The sequence below is a fragment of the Erinaceus europaeus genome, chromosome 13, assembly GCF_950295315.1.
Source record: "Erinaceus europaeus chromosome 13, mEriEur2.1, whole genome shotgun sequence".
Lineage (NCBI taxonomy): Eukaryota > Metazoa > Chordata > Mammalia > Eulipotyphla > Erinaceidae > Erinaceus > Erinaceus europaeus.
The window spans coordinates 43,502,284-43,521,358 of record NC_080174.1 but is presented as its reverse complement, the minus strand read 5'-3'; the positions used below and the strand labels follow the sequence as shown (position 1 = coordinate 43,521,358).

At 43.8% G+C, this 19,075-nt stretch overlaps 1 protein-coding gene across 7 annotated transcripts in view; it reads left to right on the top strand.

The window, feature by feature from the left end:
* Nucleotides 1-19,075, top strand: part of PTAFR (platelet activating factor receptor) — a 32,351-nt gene that overhangs the window by 1,069 nt on the left and 12,207 nt on the right. For 2 of the 7 annotated variants that reach the window (XR_009553749.1, XM_060205712.1), the window contains exons 2-3: nt 6,223-6,318; nt 14,784-14,819. The exons of 1 other annotated variant lie outside the window; for it this stretch is intronic. The gene's annotated coding sequence lies outside the window, so the exon portion shown is untranslated. The remainder of the gene's footprint in view (nt 1-6,222; nt 6,319-14,783; nt 14,820-19,075) is intronic. 4 more of the 7 variants (XR_009553748.1, XM_060205714.1, XR_009553750.1 and 1 more) reach the window with 2 other exon arrangements.

The following is a 19,075-nucleotide window of genomic DNA, read 5'->3' as shown; positions in this document are numbered from 1 at the left end:
CCGGGATCCTTAACCCTGGTCCTTGTGCTTAACCTGCTGCGCAACTGCCCAGCCCCCATCAGGGTACCATTTTTATGTGGTTCTGAGGAGAGAACCCAGGATCTCTCACATGCAAGGAAAGCACTCCGCTGCTGACTGAGGCACCTCTGTAGATCTCAGAATCTCATGGTTAGAAAGGATTCTTCCTGCACAACCCCTCTTGCTCCCAGGAAACCCAACTCCCTTTTGGTTCTCTGAGGCCAAGGCAGAGCTGCAATGACCTGCAAGCCTCACTGGGAGGTGGCAATAGTGCTGACACTTTTTCTCCATCCTAGACTCTACCTGCTGTATTAGCAGTGGAACTTTTGAGCGCCACACTCGCTCTCTGCATCTCAGTTTCCTAAACAGTCAGATGGGGATAATACCATCTCCCCAGCAGTATTGCTGGGCTGGGTACTTAGGAACTCACTAGATGCTAGGTTTCCCCTGGGGCAGGTTGAAGATGACTGGTCTACTAATACAAAAGCCCAGTTTCACCCAAGCAGGTCCCAGGTGACAGACAAGCATGGGCTGGTACCCCTGGTCCTTTGCCAGGAAGAGGTCAGGATGAGGGCTTAGTGACCTAGGGCCGCTGCCATCTATTTGTTCAGTGTGAAGAATGTGGAACATGTCAGAGTCCCTCAGCATCAGGCAGCTCTGATTTTGCTCTGACTGAACACACAGCTATGTTCCAGGTGCCTGCAGTGTGTGTGTGTGTGTGTGTGTGTGTGTGTGTGTGTGTGTGTGTGTCAGGGGTCGGGGTTCCAGGGAAGCAAAAAAGGATCTGACAACCTAGTGAAGGAGAGAAGCTGGCTCTGGAGGTGGAGACCTGGCCCCTGGTTGAAGGTGTTTGATTTCAGCTCTGTGACAACTTGGGACCTTGGGCAATCCAGGAACCACACTTTCTTCCTTTACAGGCTGGGGCTTATAGTACTGGCCTTTTTGGGTTTGTGGGGAGAATGAAGTAAGAGGCTAGAGGGGAAAGAGCTTTGATATTTGTTAGATGCTGCTTAACCGTGAGCCAGTGTGTTGCTACTGGTACTGACAGGGACTCCCCCCCCCCGTAAATCTCTTAAGGAAGACAAATTTGTTTTATCTATTGCTTAAGCCTTATCCTTAGCATGAGTTTGGTAGTATGACCTTAAGAATATAAATTTTTTAAATTTATAATGTTTGAAAGAGTTTCATGAGAGTGAGGGTGAGAGAAACCAGAGCCTTAGGCATGCAAGTCAATTCTATCAGTTGGGCAGAATATGAATTGAGAGATGGAGAGTTGGGGAGATAGCATATGGCTATGCAAAAGATCTTAGGTCCAGTCCCTGCACCATCATAAGCCAGAGCTGAGCATCCCGCTGGTAAAAAAACAAACAAACAAAAAACTATATGAATTATGATAAGACAGTATATGCTGTACTTGGAAAGGAGTTGATGAACTGAAGGTCCAGCTTCACCCCCACACTGTTGTCACCTTGGGCAAATCTTTCCCCTTCTCTGGACCCCAGTTTCTTCCTCTGATGAAGGTAAGGGATTCACTGCCTATGGCCTCACTGACAAAGTAGACCTCCACTGAGGCAACTAAGATTTGACCCTGATTGAGAAACCTCTATTTCTATATGCATGTCCATTTGTGTTTGTGTGGGTGGACTGGGGAGTTGGCTCTAGCTATGTGCATGTGTTCCTCAAGCAGCTTTAACCTGCAGATGGGCCTGGCAGACTAGTGTGTATGTGTGTGTGTGTGTGTGTGTGTGTGTGTGTGTAAGAGAGAGAGAGAGAGAGAGAGAGAGAGAGAATGTAGAGTATGTAGAGTAAGCGCCACTAGTCAGCAGTTCCTCCCCATTCCCTTAATTCTGCATAAGAGGGCCCTGGGCCCTGGTCTGGAATGGTGCTGTTAGTTGGTTGATGGGAGAAGGATGTTAAAAATTCATACAAATGCTCTTACAGTTAAATCCTTTTCAAATTACCAAGCCCATTACAATTTACCAAAGCTTTTATCACTCATGGCCATCTTACTTCCTTTTCACAACAATGGCTTGAGTTGGGTTGCTCAGAGTTTGGAAGAAACTCCCTTTAAAGAGTAAGATTTTGGGGGCTGGGCAGTGATGCACCTGACTAAATGCACATGTTACAAGGGCCTGGGTTTGATCCCTAGCTCCTTACCTGCACAGGGGGGATGTTTCACAATTGGTGAAGCAGATCTGCAAGTTTCTCTCTCTCTCTCTCTCTCTAATTATGTATCTCCCTCTTTTCTCTCAATTTCCCTCTGTCCTATCTAATAAACAAACAAAAAAAATAATAAGGGAAAAATGGCCTCTGGGAGTGGTAGATTTACTGTTCAGGCACCAAGCCCCAGCAAATATACTGCTGGCAATAAAAAAATACATGTCTTTTTAAAAGGGAAAGAACAATTAAGGACGCACAGAAAACAAATAGTTAAATTGTGTGGAATCTTAGTGACTCTTGGGAGTCCAAGAACTGGGAATGGCTGAGGCTGAAGGATGTATGTGTTTAGAAATAAAGATGAGGGGCAGTATGGTGTGAGCGTGTGCATTAATATCTGTTTAATGATTGGCGTAGTGCACCAAAGTAAAAGACTCTGGGTGGGTTGGCGGGGAGAGTACAGGTCCTGGAAAAGGATGACAGAGGACCTAGTGGGGTTGTATTGTTACGTGAGAAACTGAGAAATGTTATACATGTGCAAACTATTGTATTTACTGTCGAATGTAAAACATTAATCCCCCATAAAGAAATTAAAAAATATCTCTTTAATGAATATTTCTGGCATGCATGCTGTGTAGGAAGCTTTATAATGTGTATTGGTACTGGAACCCAGGAAGTTTCTAAGCCAGAAGAAGAGATAACTCAATAACTAGTATAACACAATATAATGTACTCTGTTTTGGGATGCAGAGGCGGCACCACTAGGTCTTTCTCGGGTAGACTAATAGTAGTTAGCATTCATTCACTGAGCCTTTGTTACACACCGGTATGTGTGTATATACACCTGTATGTATGTATCTGCATCTGCTGCTTTGCAATTCCACTGTCCTGAAGTTATTTAAGAAATTAATATCGGGTGTATTGCACCAAAGTAAAAGACTCTGGGGTGGGTGGGGGGAGAGTACAGGTCCTGGAAAAGGATGACAGAGAACCTAGTAGGGATTGTATTGTTATGTGGAAAACTGAGAAATGTTATGCATGTACAAACTATTGTATTTAATGGTGAATTAATCCCCAATAAAGAAATAAAAAAAGAAATTAATATCAAGGGGGGCCAGGTGGTGGTGCACCTGCTAAGTGCACACATTACAGGGCACAAGGACCTGGGTTCAAGTCCCTGGTCCTCACCTGCAAGGGGAAAGCTTCACAAGTGGTAAAGTAGAGCTGCAGGTGTCTCTCTGTCTCTTACCCTCACTATTGCCCTCCCTTCTCTATTCCTCTCTGTCTCTATCTAATACAAATAATAAATAAAATTTTTTTTAAAGAAATTAATATCAAGAGGTTAGGCGATGGTGCATCTAATTAAACACTCACAGGTTCAAGTCCCTGGTCCCCACCTGCAGGGGGAAAACATCCCAAGTGGTGAAGCAGCACTGCAGGTGTCTGTCTGCTCCTCCCCTCTTAATTTCTCTCTGACCCTATCCAATAATAAATAAATAAAGCTTAAAAAAGGTGATATCTGATACACACACACACACACACACACACACACACACACACCGAAGAGAAGAGATAAAGAGGAAAGAATAGAAACCATAGTGCCGCTCACTACACCACTCATGACGCTTTCCCTGTGCAGCTGCTCCCACGTGGTGGCCATGGCTTCAGCGTGGAGCCCTTTCACCTGGTAAAGTGTGAGCCCTAGTGGGAAAGCTATTCTGCAGCCCCATGGGCCAGACTTTTGCTACTTAATTTGTCATTATGACAACCCTACGATATAGCTAATGTCTTTATCATGTTTCTGCAGATGAGTAAACAGAGACTCTTGGAGGCTAAATTAAGTGGCTTGTCTGTTAGCATTTTGCCATCTGATCTCTGCTACCACAAACAGATGTGGCTGGCTCCTAGGAGCTTTCAGGGTTCATGATGTATCTGGATACCTGACCTTGGTGGCTTCAAGATGGGATGAGCTTGTTGTGGGCAGTTGCCGTGCATGTTGATACACTTTTGTTTGATTTAAACAGCAGGCTGTTTTAATTTCCAGTCAACCTAGCTTTTATTCTCCTCCCTCTCTTCCCCTCCCTCCCTTCCCCTCTCTTTCTATTTACCAAAGTACAGATCATCTCTAGTTTATGGTGGTTCTGGGAATTGAACCTAGGACCTTGGGTGCCTGAGCTATCAGTCTATTTCAGAACCATTATGATATCTCCCTAGTTCTTGACATAGCTTTTTAGGGCTGTTGATCATGAGCATGTTGATTTGTGCTCAGCACTTGACACACACGTTCACTGAATCTTCTTACAGCTCTTGGTATGTGTGATGAGAGTGATATGCTTGGCCATAGTCTTTTTTTTTTTTTTAAATTTTATTTTATTTATTTATTCCCTTTTGTTACCCTTGTTGTTTTATTGTTGTAGTTATTATTGTTGTTGTCGTTGTTGGATAGGACAGAGAGAAATGGAGAGAGGGAGGGGAAGACAGAGAGGAGGAGAGAAAGATAGACACCTGCAGACCTGCTTCACCGCCTGTGAAGCGACTCCCCTGCAGGTGGGGAGCCGGGGTTCGAACTGGGATCCTTATGCCGGTCCTTGTGCTTTGCGCCACCTGCGCTTAACCCGCTGCGCTACAGCCCGACTCCCTGGCCATAGTCTTTAAAAAAAAATTTTTATTATCCCCTTTTGTTGCCCTTGTTGTTTTTTATTGTTGTCGTCGTTGTTGAATAGGACATTAAGAAATGGAGAGAGGAGGGGAAGACAGAGGGGAAGAGAAAGAGAGACACCTGCAGACCTGCTTCACCACTTGTGAAGCGACTCCCCTGCAGGTGGGGAGCCGGGGGCTCGAATGGGGATCCTTACACTAGTGCTTGCGCTTTGTGCCATATGTGCTTAACCCGCTGCGCTACTGTCCGACTCCCTTGGCCATAGTCTTTAAGCTTTGAGAGATGGAAGCAGGATTTAAACCCAGGTTTGTCTGGGCCCAGAGTCTCTGTATTTGTACTTTCTTTTCTACTTGTGTCCTTTTAAAATTAAAAAAAAATTATCAACTTGATAGAGATAGGCAGAAACTGAGAGGGAAGGGAGAGAGACAGAGAGACACCTATAGGGGGCTGGGTGGTGGTGTGCCTGGTTGAGCATACATGTTACAGTGAGCAAGGATCTGGGTTCAAGCCCCCGGTCACCATCTGCAAGGGGCAGGGATGCTGGTGTCTCTCTCCCTTCCCATCACCCTCTTCCCTCTCAATTTCTGGCTGTCTCTATCCAATAAATAAAGATAAAAAAGAGACAACTATAGCCCTGCTTCATTTCCTCCTGCAGGTGGGGACCAGGGGCTTGAACCTGGGTCCTTGCATACTGTGATGTGTGCACTTAACCAGGTGTGCCACTGCCTGGCTCCTTCTATTTGTATCCTTTATCTCACTGGTTGCTTATACAAGTTTCATAAGGTAGATGTGGTACTACCGCTTTTCTAATAGGTGGAAATATTCTCAGGCTATTTAATAGCTGCTTCCACAGAGAGGAAGAATTTACCAAAGGCCATGCAGTTATTAAATCAAAGTTGAGAGGCCTGGAATGTTGAGCATCAGGTGGAATGTTGGACTTGCTTACGTGACATGAGGTCCTGAGTTCAGTCCCCAGCACTGAAATATTAGGCCAGAATTATGCTCTGATTCTCTTTATCACTGAACAGATTACGTAATTTTTAAACATTGTAAAGCTGAGCTATGTGATTCCAAGCTAAAAGCATAAGATGTATTTCCAAATATACCACTTCTTAGGCATACTTTATAATCTCTGTCTGTCTCTACCTACCTATCTATCTGTCTGTCTGTCTATCTATCACCTATCAACCTTTATTTTATTTTCCAGAGTGCTGCTCAGCTCTGGCTTATGGTTGTGTGGGAGAATGAACCTGGAGCTTTGGAGCCTCAGGCATGAAAGTCTTTTTGCATAGCCACTATGCCATATCCCCCACACTATACATTTTTTTTATTGTGATAAAACCCTTCCATTTTTTAAATTTTTTAATCTTTTTTTTTTTTTTTGACAGAGAGAAATCAAGAGAGGAGAGGAAGACAGAGAGGGGGAGAGAAAGATAGACACCTGCAGACCTGCTTTACTGCATGTGAAGCAAATGCCCCTGAAGGTAGGGTGCAGGGGGCTTGAACCTGGATACTGATGCTGGTCCCTGTGCTTTCCACCATGTGCGCTTCACCCACTGTGCCACTGCCTGACTCCCCCTTCCATTTTTTTAGTGTACATTTCAGTATTGCTCACTCTTCACATTGTTGTACAAGTGTTTATATGAGTTTGGTTCCTTTAGATACTTCATGTAAGTGGAGTAATGCAGTATCTGTCTTTATGTGATTGGGTTTTTTTTTCCGGTACTAATATAATATCCTCAGGTTTCATCCACTTTATAACATATGACAGAATCTTTCTTTTCCAAGACTGCACAGTATTTCTGTTGCTATATCTATATAACTCTTTTGCTTATTTGCTTATGGACATTTGGATAATTTGCACCTTTTAGCTGCTGTGACTATAATAATTGTTATAAACGTGAGTGCGCAAATATATCTTCAATTCAGGTTCATTCCCCTGCACTACCATAAACCAGAGCTGAACAGTGCTCTGGTTGAAAAAAAAGGAAGGGGGAAATTGAAAAAAAAAATTGAGGTGGGGGTGTGTGTGTGGTAGTGGTGCAAGGTGCACCCAGTTGAGCAGCACATGTTACAATGTACAGGATTCTGGTTCAAGCCCCTGGTCCTAACCTGCTGCTGTAGGGGTGTGGGATGGGGGCGGGGCGCTGGGAATCGTGCCTTTTCTCTTTCCTCCTCCTCCTCCTCCTCCTCCTTCTTTTATCAGAGCACTGAACAGCATTGGTTTATGGACTTGAGACTTTGGAGCCTCAGACTCAGAACCTGAGACTTTGGAGGTTTTTTTCAATTTCTCCAAGAAAGGCCAATTGAGATTTTGACAGGGCAGTAAATCTATAGATTGCTTTGGGTGGTATGAACAATTGAAAATGTTAAATCTTGGGGGTCGGGTGGTAGCACAGCGGGTTAGGTGCACGTGATGCAAAGCGCAAGGACCAGCATAAGGATCCCGGTTCCAGCCCCCGGCTCCCCACCTGCAGGGGAGTCGCTTCACAGGCGGTGAAGCAGGTCTGCAGGTGCCTGTCTTTCTCTTCCCCTCTCTGTCTTCCCCTCCTCTCTCCATTTCTCTCTGTCCTATCCAACAATGACCACATCAACAACAATAATAACTACAACAATAAAACAACAAGGGCAACAAAAAGGAAATAAATAAATATATATTTTTTAAAATCTTCATTTTATTGTTGAGGAAACAGAGACTCAGAGTCATATGGGTAAATTTAATGTTTGAACCTGGGTTTGATTCTACCCACAGAGCTGCCTGGAAGGGCTGAGATGAATGTAGACCAGACCTTCTCTCCCTTTACCTCTTCCCAACTCTGTGCAACAAATGTAAAAGCAGGAGCCTGAGTCAAAGTCATCTTTTCCAGAGACCGTAGAGCACATAAAGGCTCCTGTTCTCAGACTTTGGGGTAGGCTTGTGGGTGGAAGAGTTGGCCACAGAGTGTTTTGCTGCATCTAGGACCAAAGCCTGGCCTAGGAGAGACATCATGGGCCCTTTAGTACAAAATCTCATTGCCATGGCCAGCTGCATGACTGTGGAAGAGTCTGGTTTTTTTTATATATATATAGATATTTTTCTATTTATTTATTTATTCCCTTTTGTTGCCCTTGTTGTTTTATTGTTGTTGCTATTGATGTCATCATTGTTGGATAGGACAGAGAGAAATGGAGAGAGGAGGGGAAGACAGAGAAGGGGAGAGAAAGATAGACACCTGCAGACCTGCTTCACCGCCTGTGAAGCGACTCCCCTGCAGGTTGTGAGCTGGGGGCTTGAACCGGGATCCTTACGTGGGTCCTTGTGCTTTGTGCCACTTGTGCTTAACCCACTGCACTACTGCCCGACTCCCAAGAGTCTGTTTTTTGCTCTTATCTCATTTTCCTCCTTAACAAAAGTGTGAATTTTATAAAACTCATTATACAAGCTTGGGTTAAGGAAGAAATATTATCCTGAGAAATATCTGTTTGCTTTAGTGAATGAGGCCCATTGCCCTAAGCTGAAGCAGAACAGTTCTGGCCATCTCCCAGGCAGGCACTCCCCATAGTAGAAGGCGTCCTGGATCCAAGTGGAAAAGCCCACTTGGGCTTTTGCTTCCCTATCCCCTTGCTTCTAGCCTATGCTGTGTTGATGAATACGACCCCAGACTCAAAGGACTTTGAGAAGTTACTGGAGCATGGAATGCAGATTAACTTGGACATGACTGATTTATAGCTTATCAATATTTAGACATTTGTACTCTTGACACTAATTGGTTCCATAAATGTTAGAGGCCAATCTTACTGGTAAACCAACTTCCCAACCCACAGCCCACATTTGAAAGTACTATGTATATAATATGCTTCCTTCTGTCCAAATCTTGGTGGGCTTGTTTCTCTGTCCAGCAGAGGATGGAAGCTCTTCTTCCAGATTTCCTAGGGTCTGGGGTGTTTCCAAAGAGGATGGGAATGGTAGGCAAGGTAGGGTGGAAGGTTGAATATTCTGTAGGGAAGACAGTAGGAGAGCCATGTGGTTGAATTTTTTTTTCTTGTTTTTAAACTTAGATATAAGCCTTTCTTTCTCACTTTCCTTCCTCCTTCCTTCTTTCTTTTCTTCCTTCCTTTCTCCCCCCTCTTTTTTCTCTTTCTTTCTTTTTGATTCTAGGGTTATCACTGAGGCTTGGTGCCTGCACAGCAAATCCACCTCTCTCAATGGCCAGTCCCTCCCTTTTATTTACAAGGACAGAGAGAAATTGAGAGAAGGGGGCTATAGAGAGGGAGAGAGAAAGAGAGACACTTGTAGCTCTGCTGTACTGCTTGTGAAGCTTCCCCCCATTGCCGGTGGTGACCAGGGACTTGAACCTGGGTCTTTATATATGATAGCGTGTACTCAACTGGGTGCACCACTGCCTAGCCTCCAGAATTCTTGTCTTCATGAATATTTATAGTTACTTGTCCCACTGCTGAATGCTGGACCCTGGCCTGCTGTCAAGCCTTAATTTACTAGGGAACTGTGCCCATGTGTTAAGTTAAGTTATCTGACCCTCTTTCTCCTTCTTCCTTTGAAAGCTTTGTTGGCATTAGTCTGGGGTCCTTTCCAGAGCTGGCAGAAGAACCAGTATATGAGTTAGAGCACCTAGGGTCAATGGGAGATAATACCCTCTTATGGCTCCACAGGGCTGGCCCAGTGGGAGAGGAAGAGCTGGCCATTTATAGTTCAGTCCAGTTCCAACCACGTCATATGCTTATTTTTGAGACCCTGTTAAGATTACAAGATTTTGCAGATGAAGAAACTTAAGTTCTGAGAGATGATATCACTTGCCCAAGATCACACAGCAAGCAAATAATAGAACCATGTATGAACCCAGATCTTTCTGCCTCCAGAGACCTTATTTCTCTTCTCCAATATGCCAGCGAGAGAGAGAGAGGAGAGATGCATTTCCTTCATTTCAGGTTCTCCGAATAGTTGTGAGGAGCTTGTTCATTCATTCAGCCTGACTATGGGGAGAAGAAGATGAAAAAGACCTAGTGTCTGTGTTCAAGGAACCTCTAGCCTGATGAGGAAACAGCCTGCAATCATTAATTAATAATAATATTATTATAAACAATGCTTTTTTTTTTAGTTTTTATTTATAAAATGGAAACACTGACAAGACCATAGGATAAAAGGGGTACAATTCTACACAACTCCTGCCACTGGAACTCCATATCCCATTCCCTTCGCAGTAGCATTCTTATTCTTTTTTTATTTTTATTTTTATTTATAAAAGGCCTCCTCGATAGCTTTCCTATCCTCTTTGTTAATTTTTATTTATAAAAAGGAAACACTGGGAGTTGGGTGGTAGCGCAGCGGGTTAAGCACAGGTGGTGCGAAGCGCAAGGACCGGTGTAAGGATCCCGGTTCGAGCCCCCGGCTCCCCACCTGCAGGGGATTCGCTTCACAGGCGGTGAAGCAGGTCTTCAGGCGTCTATCTTTCTCTCCCCCTCTCTGTCTTCCCCTCCTCTCTCCATTTCTCTCTGTCCTATCCAACAACAATGACATCAATAACAACAATAATAACTACAATAGAAAAGAATAAGGGCAACAAAAGTAAATAAATAGATAAATATTTTTGAAATAAAAAAAAAAAAAGGAAACACTGACAAAACCATAGGATAAGAGGGGTACAACTCCATACAATTCCCACCACCAGAACTCTGTATCCTCTCCCCTCCCCTACTAGCTTTCCTATTCTTTAACACTCTGGAAGTATGGACCCAGGGACATTATGGGGTGCAGAAGGTGGAAGGTCTGGCCTCTGTAATTATTTCCCTGCTGAACATAGGTGTTGACAGGTCGATTCAAACTCCCAACCTGTTTCTCTCTTTCCCTAGTGGGGTAGGGATCTGGGGAAGTAAGGCTCTCCAGGACACATTGGTGGAGGTCACCAGCCCTGGGAGTCTAGTTGGCATCATGTTAACGTTTGGAACCTGGTGGCTGAAAAAGAGTTAAGATAGAAAGCAGAGTAAATTGTTGACTAATCATGAACCTAAAGGAAAGAATATTATGGATGAAGATTTGGGGGTCTCCATTTTGAAGAAAGCTAGTAGGTCTACTTCAGGTATATTCCAAGGGGCCCATGACCCAACTAGTTTTTGCCTGAGCCTGACATCCAGAATGCAGGTGACCTAAGCTATTGTCTGGGAGGATGGTGTCACAGTTGGCAAAAGGACCAGAAAGTTAGATCAGGGAAGAGAGTAGCTTCCAAATATGGGGAAAGTATATAAATATTGTTAACTGTAAACCCCATCAATCTGATCTGGGGCCCATAGTCAGCACAGCAGCCTGTGTAACCTCTGCATCCCTGTAGGTCTGAGCTCACGTTCCATGGTCACGGCTAGGAACATTCCAGGCTGCGCCAATTTTAGGACCCTTCATCCTTGGGTGATATCCAACCTTCCCTCAGAGAATGGAACATTCCCTACCATTGTTGATTCACATTGAGGGCTAGGTCTGATAGGGGCCCACAGAGGGGTCATTATGTTGTTCCTGATGGAGATGACCAGTGACAGTGGTGAGAGGGATCTGTTAGAGGTCTAGGCCCATCATGTCTGTGTGGGAATCCCAGGATTCCCTGACTAGGGCCCCAGGTGATGGGGTGGCCTGGTAGTGACTAAAGAATCATCATTAAAGTATGCCAATCTCTTGCCCTTATTCAGCTTTTGTAGCCCCTACTTTGTCTGACAAGGTTAGTTTTGGAGTGACTGAGGGATGTACAATAGAAGGTAGATGAGGAAGGTATCTAGGTCTAAATAGAGACTATTTCACTAGGTACTTTATGGTGTCTTTTTAGGTCTTTTCTGCTTGCTTGCTACATTTATTGACTCACTGCAAGCTACTATACACTTTTGCTTTAAGGTATATATTTTCCCCCCAACTCCTGGATATATATGTACTTATGCCCCATCTCATGGACCCTGGTCTATATCTAGGTTTTGAGATTTGTTAAGAAGTGTACCGGTCGAACCCCGACTCCCCACCTGCAGGAGGATCGCTTCACTGGCGGTGAAGCAGGTCTGCAGGTGTCTATCTTTCTCTCCTCCTCTCTGTCTTCCCCTCCCCTCTCCATTTCTCTCTGTCCTATCCAAAAATGACAACAACAATAATAACTACAACAATAAAACAACAAGGGCAACAAAAGGGAATAAATAAATAAAATAAATATTAAAAAAAAAAAAAAAGAAGTGTACCGGGAGTCGGGCTGTAGTACAGCAGGCTAAGCGCAGGTGGCGCAAAGCACAAAGACTGGCATAAGGATCCCGGTTTGAACCCCGGCTCCCCACCTGCAGGGGAGTCGCTTCACAGGCGGTGAAGCAGGTCTGCAGGTGTCTATCTTTCTCTCCTCCTCTCTGTCTTCCCCTCCCTCTCTCCATTTCTCTCTGTCCTATCCAACAACAACAACAACAACAACAATAGTAACTACAACAATAAAACAAGGGCCACAAAAGGGAAAAAAATAAATAAAATAAATATAAAAAAAAATTTTTTTAAAAAGTGTACCACCAGGGAGTTGGGCAGTAGCGCAGCGGGTTAAGCGCACGTGGCGCAAAGCGCAAGGACCAGGTAAAGATCCCGGTTCAAGCCCCCACCTCCCCACCTGCAGGGGAGTCTCTTCACAGGCGGTGAAGCAGGTCTGCAGGTGTCTGTCTTTCTCTCCCCTGTCTTCCCCTCCTCCCTCCATTTCTCTCTGTCCTATCCAACAACGACAACAATAAAACAACAAAAGGGAATAAATAAATAAATAAAATTTAAAAAAAGTGTACCACCAGAAATGAATTTAAGGAGTCCTATGAGCTAGGAAAGTGTCCGGTTGTGCATTGCGGGAGAGAGAAGAGACCAGGAACTCTTGGTGGAGTGGGAACACAAATCTTTATTCACGAGGGCGCCCCAGGGTTGGGTGCAGGCACAGTGAGTTTAGGCCACGTGGAGCTAACAAAATGGCCGCCTCCCACTAAGCCCACCAGTCCTTCTCCAGGTTGGGATGCGGAAGAGAAAAAAGAGCGAAACTGGGACAGCAGTGGGTTTTATAGGGTAAAAACTGGAAGTGGCAAGTTGGAAATGGAAATGGCTAGGAAAGGGGGTGGAGAGAGGCATAAGGCATGCTGGGAAGGTGAAAGCATCCTTAATAACTGTTGTGATGGTTTTAACTGAATTAGCAATACCCTGAGGAGATAACGTGTTGGGGATCTATCAGGCAAAACAATGATTATGTAAATAGACCATAATGTCAGCAATGGAGCAGGGGTGGGGGCTGGCTTTAAGGCCCAACAGGAAAGGTCTCACTAGAGTGATGAAGCTGGTGGGTTGACATTCTATGCCTGACATCTCTGGATGCAGTCTGAAGTGAAACATGCTGAGGTGGTACTGGTTGCATTGATTAGGCTGGGATCAGCAGATGCAGCATCAGTTGCTATGAATTGAGAGAAGCACGCAGGAAAGTGAGCCTCAGCCTCGAGGTTTCAGGACTGGGAAAAATATGGGATTTATAGAGAAAGGGGAAGGCTCCTGCTATCTTAGGGTTTAAGAAGACAATAGATAGTTAAGCTATAACCAAATCATTTGGCAAATGGGTTAACTTTGAAAACCCCATTGTTAGGATTTGCTATAGCATACAATGTTTTTTTTTAAAAAAGATTATTTATTTATTTATTTATTTTACCTCCAGGGTTATTGCTGGGGCTCGGTATCTGCACTACAAATTCACTGCTCCTGGAGGCTTTTATTTTTTTCCCCTTTTGTTGCCCTTGTTTATCATTGTTGTTATTATTGCTATTGTTGTTGGATAGGATGGAGAGAAATCAAGAGAGGAGGGGAAAACAGAGAGGGGGGAGAGAAAAATAGACACTTGCAGACCTACTTCATTGCTTATGAAGTGACCCCTCCCTGCAAGTGGGGAGCCAGGGGCTCGAACCGGGATCCTTATGCCAGTCCTAGTGCTTTGCACCATGTGCGCTTAACCTGCTGCGCTACCACCCAGCCCCCAGATTTATTTATTTATTTAATTTATTTTTTATTTACTTATTTTCCCTTTTGTTGCCCTTGTTGTTTTTCATTGTTGTTGTTGGATAGGACAGAGAGAAATGGAGAGAGGAGGGGAAGACAGAGAGGGGGAGAGAAAGATAGACACCTGCAGACCTGCTTCACTGCCTGTGAAGCTACTCTCCTACAGGTGGGGAGCCAGAATCCTTACGCCAGTCCTTACACTTTGCGCCATGTGTGCTTAACCTGTTGCTCTACCGCCCAGCTCCCTCAGATTTATTTATCTTAATGAAGGAGATAGAAAGAGCAGTGCATTGTTCAGTTTTGGCTGGGAACTGAACCTGGGACCTTAGAGCAGCACGCATGAGTCATTTGCATGGTCATTATGTTATCTTTCCAGACCAGCAATCAGTACTTAAAACATTATGACAGGTGCTATATAAAGGAAAGTGCCCAGAATCAAAGAGACAAATGGGGACAACTCATTCTGCCTGGGGTTAATCAGGAAAGGCATATTGGAAGAAGTATGGTAACTCTTTAGATAGGATCTTAAAGGGTGAGTAGGATTTTGTGAGGGAAAGTAATAGGCAAAAAACACTCTCAGTAGGAGCTAGGCACAGAGGTTTGAGGAGGAAGTGATACTTTAGAGAAACAGCAAGTCCAGTGTGTCTGGAGTGGAGGATAGGAGTAGGAGAGGCTGGTGGGAGATGATGTGGAAAGAAAGCTTGGCCTTGATCTAGAGTGATGGGGAGTTCTGGAAGGTGTCTTGTTAGGAGGTGTGACTAGTAGTGTGGAGAGACACAGCACTTCTCAGGTTCCAAAATTCTCATGAACCACCAAGGAATCAGACTGAAATACAGATTCTGATGCAGTAGTCTGGGGTGGGGGTTGGGGTAGGGTATAAAGACTCTCTGCTTCTTCTCTTTCTTTTTAAGATTTATTTCTTTTTCTCAATAGGGAGCAAGACAGAAGTCAGAGGATTACTCAGCTCTGGTATGTGTGTTGGTGCCAGAAACTTGAAACTTGTGCTTAGCAGCTGAGCTAATCCTCCTCCTCCTCCTCCTCCTCCTCCTCCTCTCTCTCTCTCTCTCTCTCTCTCTTTCTCTTTCTTTTTTCCTTTCTCAATCTGAGTTATTGCCTATATGATGATCCCACTGACTGCTCTCCTGTCTTTTTAGATCATCCCTCTTGCAGATCTCACAATAGGATTTTCCAGTTGTTATATATTTTTTCACTCAGAAAAATGCTTACCAAGATCCTGCTCTGTTTATAATGAGTAATGAATGTAGAGGGAAGGTTTTAAAATGCCATTCTGCAAAGCGCAAGGACTGGCACAAGGATCCCAGTTTGAGCCCCCGGCTCCCCACCTGCAGCCCCCGGCTCTCCACTTCACAAGCGGTGAAGCAGGTCTGCAGGTGTCTATCTTTCTCTCCCCCTCTCTGTCTTCCCCTCCCCTCTCCATTTCTCTCTGTCCTATCCAACAACGACAACATCAATAACAACAATAAAACAAGGGCAACAAAAGGGAATAAATAAATAAATAAATGTTTTTAAAATGCCATTCTGGATCATGCCACCATCATCTCTTGCCTCTGAAACAGACTGTTTCTCCTATCACCTATCTTCTTCCCAGTAGCCAGAGAAAGTTTGAGTTACTTACATGCTTGACATACTGTGATGTAGAAGAAATTTGGGACCTGCTACCCTCTGATCTCATCCTGCCTTTCCTATTCTTACTCCCCTTGGGCCATGATGACCTTTTAGTTCTCTGAGTTTGACTAATTAATTTCCACCACTGGCCCTTAGTTCATCATTCCTTTTGCCTGCAATGCTTTTTTTTTTTTTTAAAGAATTTCTCGAGTTATTCCTTCTTACTTACTTTTTTTGATTTTAGCCAGGGGACCACACAGGTTTTGCAGGACCCTAAAGCCTACATAATCTGGGGGAATTTCCTTTGAAGAAAACATACCAACTGCAAGCACATTATTAGATATAAGGCCTAAGAGAGGCCCTTGAAGCTTAAGACTACATAGCAAAATCAATCTCTGGCTTTCAAAATTTCTTTTCTTTGTTCATTATTTCTTTTACTAGAGCACTCTCAGCTCTGGCTTATTGTGATGCTGGGAATTGAACCTGGGGCATTTGCTGCCTCAGGGATGAAAGTATTTTTAAAAATATTTATTTATTTATTCATTCCCTTTTTGTTGCCCTTGTTTTAGTGCTGTAGTTATTATTATTGTTGTTGTTATTGATGTTGTTGTTGGATAGAACAGAGAGAAATGGAGAGAGGAGGGGAAGACAGAGGGGGGAGAGAAAGACAGACACCTACAGACCTGCTTCACCGCTTGTGAAGCGACTCCCCTGCAGGTGGGGAACCGGGGGCTCAAACGGGGTCCTTTTGCTGGTCTTTGAGTTTTGCAGAACGTGTGCTTAATCCTCTGCACTACCGCCCGACTCCTCCCTTTTTAAAAAATATTTTATTTATTTTATTTTTGAGAGAGATACAGAGAGAGACACACACATAGAGAGAAACTCTATGTGGTCTGGGAGGTGGCATAGTGGATAAAGCGTTGGATTCTCAAGCATGAGGTCCTGAGTTCAATTCCCAGCAGCACATGTATCAGAATGATGTCTGGTTCTTTCTCCCTCTTTCTCCTTCTATCTTCTTGAAAAATAAATTAAATCTTTAAAAAAAAAAGAGAAAGTGAAACTTCAGAGCACTGCTCAGCTCTGTCTTATGATTGTGTGGAGGATTGAACTTGGGACTTTGGAGCTTCAGGCATGAGAATCAGTTTGCATAACCATTATGCTATCTCCCCTGCCAATGAAAGTCTTTTTATAACTATTATGCTATCTCTCGCCCTTAGACATTCGTTTTTTTTTAATGTCATTTCCTGAGAACCAGGGTCTTTCTCAGAGATTTCTTTATTGTTCCTTTATCAGCATCTGTTTATGAGTCTATATATGTTGCTATTTTTTCCTTGGGGTTGCTATTATTTCCTTTGAAATAATTTTATTCATTTGTCTCCCAATTAATTTTTTAAAAATATTATATTTATTTTATTTTTGAGAGAGAAACACCAGAGCACTGCCCAACTCTGGCTTATGGTGGTGCGGGGGATTGAACCTGGGACTTCGGAGCCTCAGGCATGAGAGTTTCTCTGCATAAGCATTATGCTATTTACCCCTGCCCCCAACTTATTTTTTTAAAGATGTGTTTATTTATTTATCTATTTATTTGTTTATGAAACAAAGACCCAGAATACCACTGACACATGCAATGCTGGGAACTGAACTTGGGCTCTAATGCTTGAGAGTCCCAACATTTTAGTCATTGTGCCACTTTCTGGGGCCACATGAGACCATGTTAATTTGAGCAGGGATAGCAAGAGGGAAACCCTGGCTAGTTTTCCAATCTAATTAATTGATTGATTTTATCAGAGTACTGCTTATCTCTGGTTTATAATGGTGCTAGGGATTGAACCTGGGACCTCAAGTATGAGAGTTTTTGCATAACCTATGCTATCTCCCTAGCCCCCTGGTTGATTTTCTCAGGAGTCTGCAGCAGAGTTGGTGATGAACTATATTGCTTTCTTTCAATGAAGCAAAAGGAACTGACTTTCTTTTAATGCCGGAACTTTTCAGGCTTTAGTCTTAGACTCTCCTGAATGTTTCACAGGCACCTCAGATATGTTGTGGCCCAAATTAAATTCATCCTCTTCAGCACCACTTTCTTTTCAAGTGTGCTCTGTGAAAACAACTACTATCCTGGCCTCAAAACTTCTGCATCAGAAAGCTGTCAGTCCTTCATTCTTGTCTGTCTCTCAGCCAAAATCCCATCCATTACAACCTTTGTCCGTTCAATTTACCAAACCCTCACTCTTGTCCTTCCATCTGCTTTGCCACTGTCTTTGCCTCCTTTGGTCCCTCAGCTCTCATCCAGGACTTCATACATTTGAAGCAAGTGCTCTACCAATGAGCCACATCCCTGACCACTTTTTGCTCATTTATTATCAAAAATTTAAATGAAAAGAAGATTGCGGTTGTGCTTGGTGGAACCACATTCAGGCCTGAGACAAAAGGAAGAAGTAGTATGTTTTTTTTTCTCTAGCACTTGATGACCCAGGGGTATATATACTTGAAGATATTTCAAGTTTTTGTGTTAATTAGAAACACAAGAAGTGTGATTTTTTAAAAAGATATGTGATTTTTAAAAATAATTTTATTTACTTGATAGAGACAGCCAGAAATTGTGAGGAAGGGGATATAGAGAGGGAGAGAGACAGAGAGACATCTACAGCACTGCTTCACCACATGTGACGTTTCCTCCTGCAGGTAGGCTTGAACCTGAGTCCTTGTGCCTTATAATATATGCACTCAAGTAGGTATGCCACTACTTGGCTCGCAGAATTTTGTTTTTTTTTTTTTAAATAACACATTGCATTAAATTACTATTAATCTGGGTGACTGAGGTTTGGGGTAGTCCATTACCTTTTGCAGCTGGGGAGCACTTCCTGAGCTTTACCCTGACCTGGTTTTGGTTCTGGGCCTGCTAAGAAGGCTTTCTGTTTAGTCCTGGGCAGGCATGGCCCGGGTGCACTGGGTTGAATCCTCTGGCTGGAGAAAGAGTTTCCAGAGAACAGTTGCCTCCACCCACTCCAAGAACCCAAGAAGAGGAAGGAATTTCCTTAGTAGGGACAGGGGGTGCATAGGGTTGTGACTTCCTCAAAGACCTAGAATGGGCACAGTGCACTGTTCCAGCTGTCATCTGCCTTTCTCAGGTCCCAGGACCACCTCCAAGGTATGAGGCTGCTGTAAGGGACAGAAACAAGTAACAAGGTCTGCTCCAGCAAGTGCTTCAGAGGAAAGAGGGCTGCGGGGTAGTGACTAAGACTGAGCAGCATGAATTTCAAATCTTCAGATATCAGAATTTATTTCCTTAAAAACCACTGGAACAGGGAGTAGCAGCAGCAGCATTTCACTCTCCCCAGTCAACTATGAATAGTAAGGAGGATCACCTGAGAATGCAACAAGATAAGAACAGGATCACTCTAGAAACCCACCAAGCCATGGGTGAGTGCAAACATGTGTGGCTCATGGACAAAGAGGAGCTTAAGGAGAGATTCCTGGGGCTAAAAGCCTGTACTCAAGAATGGCTGCTACCAATCTGGCAGTTTGACAGTTGACGTACCACAGTCTGAGTTTTATAATCAAAAAGACTGCTGAAGGGAGGAACAAAAATCACCTAA